General features: G+C 39.0%; 1 protein-coding gene across 5 annotated transcripts in view; it reads right to left on the bottom strand.

Annotated features, from left to right (window-relative positions):
* etv1 (ETS variant transcription factor 1) overlaps positions 1 to 15,007 on the bottom strand; it is a 146,349-nt gene that overhangs the window by 117,436 nt on the left and 13,906 nt on the right. The gene's annotated exons all lie outside the window — the stretch shown is intronic.

Genomic DNA, 15,007 nt, shown 5'->3' with positions numbered 1-15,007 from the left:
ATTACAAACCTGAAATAGATAAATTTCTGTTAAGCAAAGGTATCAAGGGACCTAGGCTAAAGGTGCAAAGGGCTGAATGACCCAATCCTGTTTCTATGTTCCTTAGTCTTACCCCTTTTAGTAATGAATTCTCAATTTACAATGCCATGTACTGGAGTGATTTGCAACAGAAATCATTGCAATCTGTGTCCTTGACACGTATGTACACATTCACAGTGAGTAAGAGACAAACTATGACTTCTGACACAAGCCTGAAAGGATGTAATCTTGTACCCTTGGATTGTCAACAGCCAATACTGTGCCATCATACATACAGTATCACTTTGAAATTCATGCCAGAATGGTTCTAAGCACTAATAATGTGTAGCACTAGTCATTACATTGGTAGGGCGAAGTATGTCTCCTATCTAACAGCAAATGAGATATTTTTGCATTATTAAGTAGTACTCAAAACCTAATCCACAACAAATTCTAGATTGAGAAGCCAAACCCACTATGTCATGGCCTGTTTAAATCCATTTTCCCAGATCAGTATAACAGTAAGTACTTGAGATACATCACAGCCTCTCAATAGCTCCTTTCCAGTACATTTACCCCAGCTAAGTACTCCCCAAAACCCATTACTAACAGGCCTAATCTCAGCTATCAGCTCAGCAGTCTTTTATGGAGCCATTAAAGCATCTCACTTGTTTACAGTGACTGAAATAGCAATGAATTATATCTGTGACAGTATGGCAGTATCAATTAACTGCAATTAGAACGCAAAATAGATAAATTTAAGGGCAGTGCCGTTTTATATGTTCCCCTCATAAACTATTTGTTTTGAATATTCTTGGCTGCAGTGAATGATTGAAGGACAAACAAAATCACCTCCATTCTCATTTGTTTGAACCTTCTGCCATGCATACAGCAGCAATCTGCAAGTCAAAGCAAAACAGGTGCCAACACAACAGGGTGTACCATTACTCTGTGCCTACAAATATGAGACTCACTTTGGATTTACAGGTCAACATGGTCTGGTCTTCCAAACTGAAATATAGAGCAGAATCACTGCACTGTTGAGCCTAATTCAGCGGTATTTGTGAAAACCTGGCATAGCTTGAAATGTTTTATCAGGTGAGGTTCAAATCTCACACGACAGCTACCCATCTTGCTGCTGAAAATGTCAGCTTTTGAGTGAGTTCCACACTTCAGCTTGATATCCTGTTCAACTCAAGTGCCCATCTCCACTAAAGTAACAAGTAACAGAAATGGCGGAATTTCTAAACCAAATCCAGGACACTGACAATTCATCATTGTTTCCTACTTGTCCAATAATTTAAACTGACAGCGTTCAGTAACCTACAGAGGAAACATTAAGAATTCTATCAATTGTGATATATGTATCTTTTAAAATCAAGTGCCTATTCTGTACCAATGAGCCCTTCTTACAGAAGTCAATGAGTTTGTAATTTTCATACACGGCTATACTACTAAAAAAGATGAGCAATTCGTAAAGAATGCTGTGTACAAAAACACAGTTTGAAAAATGTAATTTAATATACAGTATTACAAAATGCAAGCAGCTGAAGAGGCACTTTGGCTGGCCAAACTTAACTTGCTGAGATTAATCTACACAAAGAATGCAAGCATAAGAGTCAAAGGGTCGTGGAGTCATATAGCACAGAAACAGATCCTTCAGCCCAAACCTTCCATGTCCAAATGTTTCCTCAACTGAATTCATCTCTTTTTCCTGTGTTTGGCCCATATCGCTTGAAATCTTTCTGATCCATGTGCCTTCCAAATGTCTTTTAAATATTATAATTGTATCCACCCCTACAACTTCCTCCAGCATTGGTCCTCAGGTCCCTATTAAACTTTTCCCTCTCAACTTCTACCTATGCCCTCTAGTTTTCCACTCCTCGATCCTGGGGAAGATACTTTGGCTATTCATCTTATCTATGCCTTTTATGATATTATAAACCTGGCTCAGGACACCCCTCAGCATCCTACACTCCAGGGAAAAAGGTCCATCTATTCAGTTTCTCCTTATAACTCAAACCTTCCAGTCTTGGTAACATCCTTGTAAATCATTTTTGCACCCTTCCCAATTTAACAAGATCCTTCCTAAAACAAGGTGACTGGAATTGTACACAGTGCTCTAAATGTGGCCTCACCAATTTTTTTTGTTCAGCTGTAATATGAAATCCTAACTCTTGTACTCAGTGCTCTGACTGATGAAGACAAGCATGCCAAATGCCTTCTTCACCACCCTGTCTACTATGTATCTGTACCCTCGGTCTCTCTGTTCGACAATACTCCTCAACGCTCTACCATTAACTGTATAAGTTTTGTCCTAGTTTGTCTTACCAAAATGCAAAACCTTGCATTAATCTGAATTAAACTCCACCTGCCATTCCTTGGTTCACTGGCCCAGTTGATAAGATCCTGTTTTACTCTTAGATAACCCTCTTCACTGTCCATTATACCTCCAATTTTGGTGTCATCTGCAAACTTACTAGGTCCTCATTCAAATCATTTATATAAATGATAAACAACAGTGGACTCATAATAATCACAGTCTGAACAACCCTCCAACATCACCTTCTGTCTCCTACCATCAAGCCAATTTTGTATTCAATAGGCTAGCTCTCCCTGGATCCCATGCGGTCCTACCTTCCTAACCAGTCTACCAAGCAGAACCTTGTCAACAGCCTTGCTGGAGTCTATGTAAATAAAGTCTATCATTCTGCCTTCATCTATCTTCTTGGTCACCCCTTCAAACAACTCAGTCATATTTGTGAGTCACGATTTCCCATGCACAAAGCCATACTGACTATTCTTAATCAGTCCTTGTCTTTCTAACTGCACAGAATCTGCCTCTCAGAATACCCTCCAAACACTTACCCGCCACTGACATTAGGTTTATCGGTCAATAATCCCCTGGCATTTCCTTGCAGCCTTTCTTAAATAATGGCACAACACTAGCCACTCTCCAGTCTCTCCAGTGGCTGTTGCTGACACACATATCTCTGCTAGGAACCCAGTAATTTCTTTGCTAGCCTCCTACAATGCCCTGGGATACACTTGATCAGGTCCCAGGACATATCTACCTTTGTGCATTTTAACATCTATAGCAACTCCTCTTTTAAAGACAACACTATGTACTCCCCCACGTTCCTGAGTTCACATCTCTTCCTCAATGATAAATATCAAGGAGAAATATTTATTTAGGATCTCACCCATCTCCTGTGGTCCCTCTCGTAGACCACCTCATTGATCTTTAAGGGGTCTTATTTTCTCCCTCATTATTCTTTTGCTTGTAATATACCTGTAGAGTCTCTTAGAATTCTCCTTTACCTTATCTGCTAAAGGTATCTCATGTCCTCTTTTTGCCCTCCTGATTCCCATTTTAAATATAATCTTATACCACCTATACTCCTTAAGGGATTCACTTGATCCCAGCTCCCTACACCTAATCTATGCCTCCTTCCTTTTTCTCAACCAGAGCCTCAATATCTCCAGTCATTCCTCTGCTACAGGCCAACAGTTCAGCAAATCACATGTTCTTTTGTGCCAACCGTTTGAAGTGGCACAGGATGCTGTTATTTAAATAACACTCCTGTCAGAATCACTTGCAATTCAGAACTGCAGGATGATAGAATTGCATGAAGAAATACTGAGTAACATGCAGTCCGTTTATTTTAAACACCGAAGCTTGATTCAAAACAGTCTTCTGAGATGAAGGTCTCCTCACCTTTTGCAAGTTAAATGATATGAGACAATCTCAATTTAATCTCGAGGATGTTTACAACACAAAATTGTAAAGGTCAGCATTATTTGGCAAACTCAGCCAGGCATGATCAGAATGGCTAATATAAAATATAACTAGTGCAGGATACAGCTTTCTGGAAGTTAAGCACAGCTGGTGTGGCAAAGGTAGGGGAACTTAATTCTGAGTCTGCCGTGAGACTTGGAAATGCTTGAAGTTGCTAGGGTTACCAAAATGGAAAAACATTGTTTCTAACAAGCTGTCTTCCATGAGTTGATGCCAGCTATGAGACAAAGACTGACCATTAGACCTTAAGAAATTGGAACAGGAGTAGGCCATTCAGCCCCTCGTTCCCACTTCACCTTTCAATCGAATCATAGCTAATCATTCTTTGCTTCCACTTTCCTGCCCTTTCCCTGTATCTCTTGATTCCTCTACTGATCAATCACATCTCAATTCCAGCCTTAAATATAAACAAGGACTCTGCATCCCACAACCCTCTGTAGCAAGGAATTCCAAAGGCCCATATAAATCCAATATGTTTCAATAAGGTCACCTTTCATTCTTTTAAAACTCCATTGTACAGAAGCCCAATCTGTTTGTCCTTTGCTCATAAGACAATCCCCCTTATGGGGAATCACTGAATGAACCTTCTCTGAACTGCATTCAATGACAGAATGTCTTTTGTTAAATAAGGAGATCAAAACTGCCCACAGACCTCCAGGTGTGGTCTTACCAGCACCTTATACAGTTGCAGTAAAACTTTCCCACTCTTATACTCTAACCACTTGAAATAAGGGCCAACATTCCATTAACCTTCCTAATTACTTGTTGCACCTGGTGCTAGCTTTCTGTGTTCCGTGCACAAGCACTCCCAAGTCAATTTGCGTTGTAACTTTCTGCAGTTTTTCTCCATTTAAATAATGTTATGTTCTGTATATCATAGAATCCTTCCAGTGTGGAAACAGGCCATTTGGCCCAACAAGTCCACACCAACCCTCTGAAGAGTATCCCATCCAAACCAGCCCAAGCTCCTCCGTTACGTTCCAGTCAGTAACTCCCTCCAGGGTTTAAATTATTCGGTATATAAACCACCCCAAGCCCCTTCAAATAGATTTCAGTCTGTAACTCACTCCCAGGGATCTGTTATTCTATATATGAACAACCCAGAACCTCGCGATCAGATTCCAGTCTGTTACGCACTCCCAAGCATCTGTTATTCTATATATGAACCACCCCGAAACCCTTGATTAGATTCCTATCAGTAACTCACTCCCAGGTATCTATTATATATAACCCACTCCGAACCCCTTGATTAGGTTCCAGTCTGTAACTCACTACCTGATAACTGTTATTTTATATATAAACCACCCTAAACCCCTTGATTAGATTTCAATCTGTAGCTCATTCCTACGGCTCTGTTATTCTGTGTTCTTTTATTTCCCCTTCCAAAATGAACAATTTAATATTTTCCCATATTATACTCCCCCCCCCGCCAACTTCTTTGCTCACTAACTTAACCTATCGATATCTCTCTGTAAACTGTATCCCTCTCACACCTGCTTTTCTGTCTATTTTAGTGTTGTCTGAAAATATGGCTGCTGTACATTCATTTCCTTCCTCCAAGTCATTGATGGCAGACACAATAGCAGCATTCAAGAAGCACCTGGATAAATACATGAATAGGAAGAGAATAGAGGAATACGGATCCTGTAAGTGAAGACAGTTTTAGTATGGAAGGGCAAAATGTGGCAGTGCAGTCTTAGAGGGCCTAATAGCCTGTCCCTGTGCTGTACAGTTCTTTGTTATTTGTAGATATTATAAACAGTTGCAGTCTCAGCATTGATTCTTGTCAAACTCCATTGATCATGGGTTATCAACCTGAAAAGGAACCCTTTATCTCCACTCACTGTTCCCTGCCAATAAGCCAAATCTCCATCTATGCCAACATTCTATCTGCAACACCGTGGGCCCTTATCTTGTAATTCAACCTTCTGTGAGATGCCTTGATGAATGACATACATACAAATGACAATGAACATTGTATACAACATTAGAGAGGAGGTTGGAGAAACTGCACACACTTATTTACAGTTTCTTCTTGTTGTTCTGAGGCTGTTGGAGATTTTACCAATAGGAATTACATTTTCAGGACTGTAAGATTCCATTGCAAGCTGTGTATGATTAGATATTATAGTGAATGGTTGTTCTTAAAATAATTGAGAAGCAAATGATAGTGCATGTAGATCATTAGAAATGCCCAACCATGGCTACCATAATAGTGTAGTGTTTCACATAGCTGTGAATTTAATCAATTGTTGATACATATTCTGGGCACTACTTGAAGGATGGCGGTCTGAGGAAAGGCGACATCCAAAACATTAATTAATCTCTTACTGAGATGTAGTTGTGATTCTAAGATAAAGATTTATTCAGTATTTCACTCTTGCACAAGATAACACTGTGATAATTTGAAACAAGAACAGTAAAGAACTTGAAAATCAGAAAAATTAAAACTTTGTGCCAAAGTTTGATAAAATATATCACTTCCTATAGTCACAAACATGCCAATCCCAAATGGCAAACATCAGTTCAGTAGCAACTGCTTCTGACTGTTAGGAAAACAGCATCAAGCATTTGATGACTACACATAGATTCCAAAACTAAATTTGGAACCCTGAGACTTAACAATGTTACATTCACTTGCTGCTGAGTTGCAGATTAGATTAGATTAGATTACAGTGTGGAAACAGGCCCTTCGGCCCAACAAGTCCACACCGACCCGCCGAAGCGCAACCCACCCAGACCCCTACATTTATCCCTTACCTAACACTACGGGAAATTTAGCATGGCCAATTCATCTTTGGACTGTGGGAGGAAATCTTAACATTGATTTGAATTAAAAAATTCAATAAAATGAAAAACAGGAAGCATAAAGTGAAAAGTATTTCCATGTATTGTACAAGTTAGCAACATAAGTCTGCTGCTTACTGATTCAAAAAACCAAGGTCAGAGTTTAATGTCTTGCAGTGTATCCAACTTCCAAAGTTAACATACAGAAGGCACCACTTTTGACTTGTGAACCAAAATCCAGCTGCAAAGGCCTTGAACAAACTTTGAATAAAATTCAACTGTTGCTAAGATAATAAAGTCAATGGAATTACAGGGATTTTTTTTTAAATCTGGCAATAAACACCTTATTAGCACCAGCTTTTCAGTGTTGTTGTTTAATATCCCATAAAGTTGGAGCTACATCCTTGGATGAATTTCTGCCAGTGAGCTTTCTAATGGCTGTTAAATGCAGTTTATTGATACAGAACGATATTATAAGGCAAGGCTATATGTTTTACATGTTGCATATGTATGTAGACACCAGGCCTCAGAGCTGATTGTTATTAACATCATAATGGCCTTTACATTGACATTTTTGTGTGGCAAACTGCAAAACTGCACTGTTTCTAAATCCCAATGTCTTTCACTTGGAGAATGAAAAGTTAATCAATTCATTGCTTTGCTTTGAAAAGTAGAACTGCTGGTTTGGTTAAGAGGGCATCGACCTGCAGTGGTAATTCTGATTCTCTCTCCTCAAACTCTGCCAGAGTGTTTCTAGCATTTTTGATCTGAGTTCAGATTTCCAGAATCCACAGTATGTTGCATTAGTTCTTCTACAATACGGTTGTTCATGCATCAAAATGAATCAGTTGTGCTTGGCGTTACAATGTCACAAAGTATAAATTTTGCAAATTATTCTAGCTTTAATTATTGAAAGAATCTCAGGAAGTTTAAGCTCCTTCCCAACTGTAAAATGTGGACTCTGTATCTGATGCAGTTTAGTAGCAATTTTGTACAACGCTGTAGCAGTCAGTTTAGTCCTATTTTACAGCCAACTTTACTGTCTTCCAGTTTATAAAGGGTTGAATAAATTCAAGTATTTAGATACATGACAATGTGAATGCAATTTATGGCAATTTACACCAGCTGGACTATATTGTTATTTTTCTTTCATGCTTGTTCAAATAAGATCTATTCAACTTGTGAACCACCTGACCAGTTGTGCTATCACTGAATATTCAATTTGTTTTAAGGATTGAAGGACTAAGAGAGATGCCATTGAAATATTTGACTGCCTCACTTGTGCATTTGTGTGCAGCAGTATAACAAACTGCATAAGTATATGAGTTACACGTGGCTTTAATCACGAGAAGCAACTCGGCTGTAAGCCAGCTGCCACAGCAGCAGAAGCCATCACTGTTTAGTTATACTGTAGATTGAATACGGAATGTAATTTTCATTTTGTAGAGCACTTAAATACATTCTGGGCTTTAAACGTGGTAAAAATGGGTTAGCCAGAAAAAACAAATCTAAGTGCAAAATCATTTGTGTTTTGCTCCCTTGGTCACTCAGCAAAGAAAAACAAACTTGTATTAATTATTTATTTAACTGAAATTGAATCTTGTCAAAATTAAGCCCAAGGTTACACAATGCGCAAGGTGTGAGTTTTGTACAACCTTATATCTTTTAAAACAGTCTTCTATCAGGCTAGCAGTCTGGTCCAAACAGATCCTGTCTCACTAAATAAAAATTAAGCCACAAACAAACTCCACTGATGTCACAATGTTGAGGCTTCGGAGTTCCAAAGAGCAAAACTCAGACATTTAATTGGAGATCAATCCATCAGCTTTTCTCAAGAGAGGGGTTTGGATTCATTGATTAGCTGCTTCACCTTCTGATGCAGTATTCACCATATCCGCTATAATGTAACAGCACAACTCAACAGAAACCCTGGTTATAGCCAGCTGCAGTTGGTATATTTCAGAAAGGATGAATGGAGAGAATCCAGGATGAAGGGATACCCAAAAAAAGCACAGTATTATACTGAAAGACTGTCCCAGGATCTGACCACAATACAGCAAGTCAAGGACAATCAGATAGCTCTGTGTCACAGGCTATGTGCCAACATTTACATGATAGAAAAGTGTGACAGAAAAGAACTGCTATCCCGGTCTGAATTTTGAAAGATTGTCCAAGTACAGGTAGAAGTTTATTTCAGCAACAGGAGAAAGTGACAAATGCAGATTTAATCAGCATCAAGTTATCTGTGCTTGTGTTCATAGTTGCTCAGTTAATATTCTCAAAAAAATAAATCATACCACCTTCCTGTTCACTGACAATGACTGGATTTTTTTTTATTTTCAAAAGGTATTTATTCTATTTTCTCCGGATGTCTGTTCTATTATAATTGTCACTTTGTTTGGTACATAAAGATTCTGCATGATGATTGATGAAAGACAAAATAGCCGTCTGAAATTAATGCATTGTGTGCGCTTCAAGCTTCTAAAACAAGTCAAATCACAGAGTTATTGCAGTGTCCCAAGCTTATAAGGAAAGCTGAATTTTAGCTATTTATTTAATTTTAAACTTACTACCAAATTAAACACACTGAAAATTGTCATTCACTTGTAAACCAAAACCAACCATGTAAGAGATATATTTTTAAAATGTGAAGATTGTAAAGTAATTTGTTTTAGCACCGTCTGTCTATCTAATCAGAATTTACAATATTCAATATTGCAGAAAGTCTGTTTTCACAACATTGTAAGACACAAACATTGTCCCTGTCTTGCAATGTCTTGAAACCTTTGGGAGGATTAGCTGGGAAGATTAAATCAATTAGATTTACAAGGCACACAGAGATAGCAGTCTGGAAATGGGCTATTTAGGGACTGACGATGCTAAAACTACTATTTCTATCTCTATTGTATTGGGTGTTTATGGACCTTAATGGATTGGCTTCAGTTGAGATTTCTGAGGATGTTTCAGTATCATATACATGGCTCACGGCAAAGCCAAAGACAAGTCTCAGCGACTGAAAACATCCAGAGTCCAAAACAAAATTAGGCTCCATTCCAAGTTGTCTGATCAGATTTTGAACATATTTCTGACATTTTAATTCTTCATCTATTCTGAATCCAAACCTCGGCATGGGCATGGCAGCAATGTTCAAAGGGGAGGGAATGCATTACTTTGACAAACTTAATTATGAATACTGTTTACCCCATTATGAGATTATCAAATAAACTCATTTTCTCAATGTAGTCCTTTAAATTGTTAAATCATTTTATGTTTGACCATTAATGTCTTCAAATTGATTGTTTTTCTACTGGCTGTATTTCTTTACAGACCATTGCACTAGGATCTGTCCATCTAAATTCATAAACTCAGGGACAATATTCTGTATTGAGATTATTTTTTATAGCTTCTTCCAAGTAACACACATATTCAAATCAATTTAAACACAAAATCTGGAGGCTAGCAATGACCTTTCAGTACCAAACCTTAAATTTATTCCTCTAAAATATTCTGAATTCAGATCTGGTTCACCGATTGGACATTTTTGCCTCAATTTCTGTCCCATAAAATACATGTGCTTAGAACTACATAGATATCCATTTTTCAAGTTACAAAGTAATGGAAATTAAGATTGTTTTATTTCTCTGCATTCAGGCTGGTTAGATTGTTAAGTTAATAGTTATATACTCCTTAATTGCTAAAATGTAAATAAAAATATAAATTCATCTCGTGCACCCAGCTGTAACAACCACTTTTACCTTTCAAGAATGTTTTTAATATACCTTCTTAACTAGGGCTGCAAAATATCCTATCCCAGCAAGGAAGAATTGAGACCTTTCAATAAGGCCTTCGAATCCCACCACAGGAGTCATACTTCCCTGCAGAAGACTAGAGGATCCAGAACTGGTGACCATCTGGATTAGCGGTGGGTGGCCTATTCCTTTGCTGCCTTCCCACCAACCTCCAGAGTATTTGTTTTGATTTTAAACTACAAGGTACAGAGAAAAAGCTGAGCAAAATGTATATGAATCAAAAGGCAAATGGTTAATTAGATCAATGAATTATCAGATCCCATACCTACAGTTTGCTGTATTGAATCTGAAGTGAATGCAAATATGATTAAACTGTTGATAAAAGACCTATGCATGTATTTTAAAATAATTCCTTGTTTATAAAGAAATATCTTAAAAAGTGCTTGTTCTGTTATTGATGGTGTCCGGATCACTTGTTCAGTAGATGTAATCTTGCACCCCACATTTGTCCCCTTTCAGAAACGGACATATCCAGATCTGAGCAGACTGGGCTGATCCTAAACTGAACTGCAATGCAGTGTTACAAATGCTCTCAGATTGCCTTGGCTAGAAAAGGAATATCAGCTCGAATTGCCTCTCCTGATCACTATCCAGTGACAAGATATGAATGTGCACTTCTAGAGTAGGGTAAAGATGTGAGTGTGTTGTCTTCCAATTCTAAATGGCTGATCCGTACTCATTGTTAACGTTCTTAAGAATAGCCACCAGATTATTTGAGAGAAGAGGGCTAGAGGACTTAAAATTGATTAAATACACTACATCCCTTCCTTCAACAACTGCAGCTTTCTTTAAAGAGCTATAGCAGTATTGAAATGTTAACAGGTTTACTGTCAGAGCAGTTTGCCAAACTAGTTTCTCGACATCTGTCACTGTGCATAACAAATCCACATTTTAATGGTGAAGGAAGGGCTGTTGAGAGAAAAAGCAGAAGCTCTTTAAAACAAAACGATGCCAAGATCAGGATAATCATAAATATTGCATGAACAATTACAAAGATATCAGCAGACATGGAACTTTATGTTGAGATTTACACATGAATGCTTGAACGAGTCACCCTTTTAAATCTACAACACTTCATAATACAATTCAATGCCAAAGGTCAGCCTGATCACCTCTAAACAAAGGTAACCACACTGCATCAATGTGGATACAGACACTGAAATCAGACATGCAAACAAAATACAACAGTGAATTCTCATAACTGGGATGATATCCTAAAATTTATACCACTATAAAAGATTAAATTGTCCACTCGTTGAAGATCTTGAATGTGCACCAGAACTCCTTGCACATTGCTGCACAAAAATTGCAAAATTTATAGCAATATAAACCTACTGTACTGCCTGTAAGACCAGTGAAAATGACTTTCTGTATGTCATCACAACACTTTGCCAACATCACTGTGAGATCCATATATGTTAACAATGTTGAATGTGCAGTGATGGCGCACAGCTTAAGCTAAGAAACCACTGTCAAACAGAAATGAATGACTAGGTCCTAAGTACCACTGAGGTCAGTTGTTCACCTGTTGCTCATTGCTGGAGGAACACAATTAAACTCTTGCTCTAATTGGGTGTTGCTACCTTTGACAGCAGCAGTATCAATCCACTTGTATTACAGCATTATGTAAATTGACAATAACATAATTGATGATAAAGATTTCAGTAAAAATTGGGTGTGGGTCAGTGTCCTTTTCTGATCAATAACAGCAACAACAAGCTACCACTAGAATTCTATCAGCAAACACCACTAAACATAGGACAACATATTTATTATTACTTATGCCACTGGTGCTTGTAAAGTTTTGTTATGCAAAAAATGTTTGTCCAGCTGAGAAGTGCAACTGTACTTCAAATAATTGACTGTCTGCAATTGTAGTCATTTCTGACTTACAGTACAATGTAAATGCAAATCCTTTATCGTAGTAAACTGCTGTGACCATAGGGATGGCCTCACAGACCAAAACAAGTTTTCCAAGACAGAAACATTTTCTTCTAGATATGACTGCTTCACATTTAGTAACCTGGGCTGAATCTTGCATTATTTTAGCAACATATCATTTTCATTGGGTTTCGTGAAAGGTTTCTCTCTGTGAAGTCTGGCAGGTTTTGTTGTATTATCGTGCCATACACGTCTTGTTAACCATATACCATGGCCCTATGGCACTCCTCTTGGCTGACATTGGCCTAGCCCTCTCATTTGTCACAGCCGGAAGTACCCGCCACTGCTGGAATACCCTGGGATTTTTGGCACCAGCATCACGTTTCAAATGTTTTTGGGCAATTGGTCAAGTGCTGGTAGTTCGAAGCTGCCCTGCACAGATTCTGACATTGCACATGGACGTGGCAGACAGGGAAAAATTAGCACCTCCTTTTGCCAACCGAGACTCAGAAATCTGGCTGGATGGGGTAGTAAAGAGAAGGGATTTCCTCTTCCCAATGGACTGGCAAGAGGAGACCATGACACCATCCCTGGCAGCCTGGTCTCTGCCAACGAAAGAAAGGCCCAGCATTGCTGGGGAGAAGGGTGATGACCTTTTCCACTCCTACAGGTAAGTGCAACCAAATTCTGTCTGTCACAGCAAACTCGTGTTTCCTCTGCCACTGTACCCACTGCACAAGGTTCATTGCATCACCACTCTCAATATTGCCTGCAACATCTTCTGTTGCTCACTTTCACTGCTCACTCCCAACCCAATTCCCCCAGACCACTAACCCTGCATGGCCGCTACATCATCTACTTACTCACGCAGGAACACCTCACCACATTTCCCCCACTTGCACTGGCACTAACAGCTGTGCCAACCACTCTTATCGCCCTCAATCCCTCCCATTCCCACAGCTGACAATAGGGCTGGAAGAGCCAAGATACGTGGTGGAATCCCTAGCATTCCCTACAAGGGGAGAGTCCAGACCTTGACAAACCTGTGTGGTCAAATGTCCAAGCCTGGACTGAAAGCAGAGGCTGCCCTGGACTTACTGTGAAGAACTCCCTTACTATTGGGTCTCTCCCTCAACCTAACTGAGGTCTACTTCTCTTAAACACAGAGGCGTGGTCATTTGCTTGAAGCACATGCAACATGCTTGCCATAAATACTGTTGGCATGTGGTGCCATACAGCAACATGTCCACTGCTCGACTGATTACTGCTGACAACCATGGCAAGTTTCCTGGCTTGGTATCTGTGTAAAAAAACAAGTGGAGGTAGATGTACTGTTGCTGGCACAGGTGGAATGAGTGGGTGTAGACACTGCCCTGAAGAATGCCCTGAGACATTGGTGCCATGTGTCCAAAATGGAAGTCCAGCGCAGCAAGTGGCAAGCAGTAGTCATTGGTACCCACCCTCATGTTGGCAGTTCTTGGCATCCAGTTTCTATTCAGCATTAGATAGAATAGGGACATGTACACAAATGGGGTGATAATAATCAATAATCCCTGTTAACAAACCTCACGTCACTCACTTGTGAGAGTCTCACCTTGACATCAAGACCTCTGTTGGAAAATACAACTTATTACTCCTATAATCAAGAAAGGGCTTGCTGAGTTTCTCACAAAAGTTTCCCAAATTCGGTGTTATAGCCCAAGTCATTCAGGACCTGGGAAGATTACACCCATAGTCTCCCTTCATAACATTTCCCCATTCGTCACTAGACACGCTTTCACGCACATTGGATATGGCTTTGACTTGCCATTTGTCTAGCATGTGATCATATACTGATCATCACTCTAGTCACTCCAATAGCAGATATATTTGTGAGCACTGTGTGAATAAGAGACAAAACACCTAAACAAAATCAAATTAGTAAGCAGTTCCCCAGTAACTAGTAACTTACATACAGCCTGTATAAATGGAGAAAGCCATTCAAGCCATCATAGTCTTGAACAGTTCAAACTTAATATTTGATTTGTTTTACCAAATTTCCATAGTCACCAACACTGACAATGGAATTCAACATTTTAATTAATACATCCTTTTATTTCTACATCATCTGAAGGTCACTTGAAGGCCATTAACATTGGGGTTACCATGAGTGATAGCTCAGTAAACTAAAAACTTCTTCAATTAAAATTTAAGGTCATTTTTGGAGGAAAGAGGTTAAATCATGAAAACGAACAGTGAAAAAGACTGAAATAATTTTGTGATTTTCACTATCAGCCATTTCAAGATTGTCAGCAAGTGCTCTAGGAGTGAGATGAGGAGATTTGTTTTTACTCAGAGAGTTGTTAGGATTTGGAATGCCCTGCCTCGAAGTGTGGTGGAGGTGCACTCCATACAAGGTTTCAAAAGAGAGCTAAATATATACTTGATAGTGATGCAGTCAGAGGGCTCAGGAGATCTGAGGGCTCGAGAATGGGACTAGCTGCGTAGCTCTTTCAGGAGTTGCCGCAGACATGATGGGTCATATGGCCTCCTTCTGTATTGTAAAAATCTAAGATTCTACTTTGCTAGATGTACACAGCAAGAAATAATGAAAAAGGAAATTGTTTTTAACAAAACTCTCATAATGCTAGCCTGCTGTCTATTTTAAATGTTGAACATTGAAAATTGAAATTCGAAATTGAAAATGTCTCCACATCAGCAAGGCTATAATTGT

Source organism: Chiloscyllium punctatum, chromosome 8, assembly GCF_047496795.1.
Source record: "Chiloscyllium punctatum isolate Juve2018m chromosome 8, sChiPun1.3, whole genome shotgun sequence".
NCBI lineage: Eukaryota > Metazoa > Chordata > Chondrichthyes > Orectolobiformes > Hemiscylliidae > Chiloscyllium > Chiloscyllium punctatum.
This window is presented reverse-complemented; position numbering and strand designations above follow the sequence as displayed.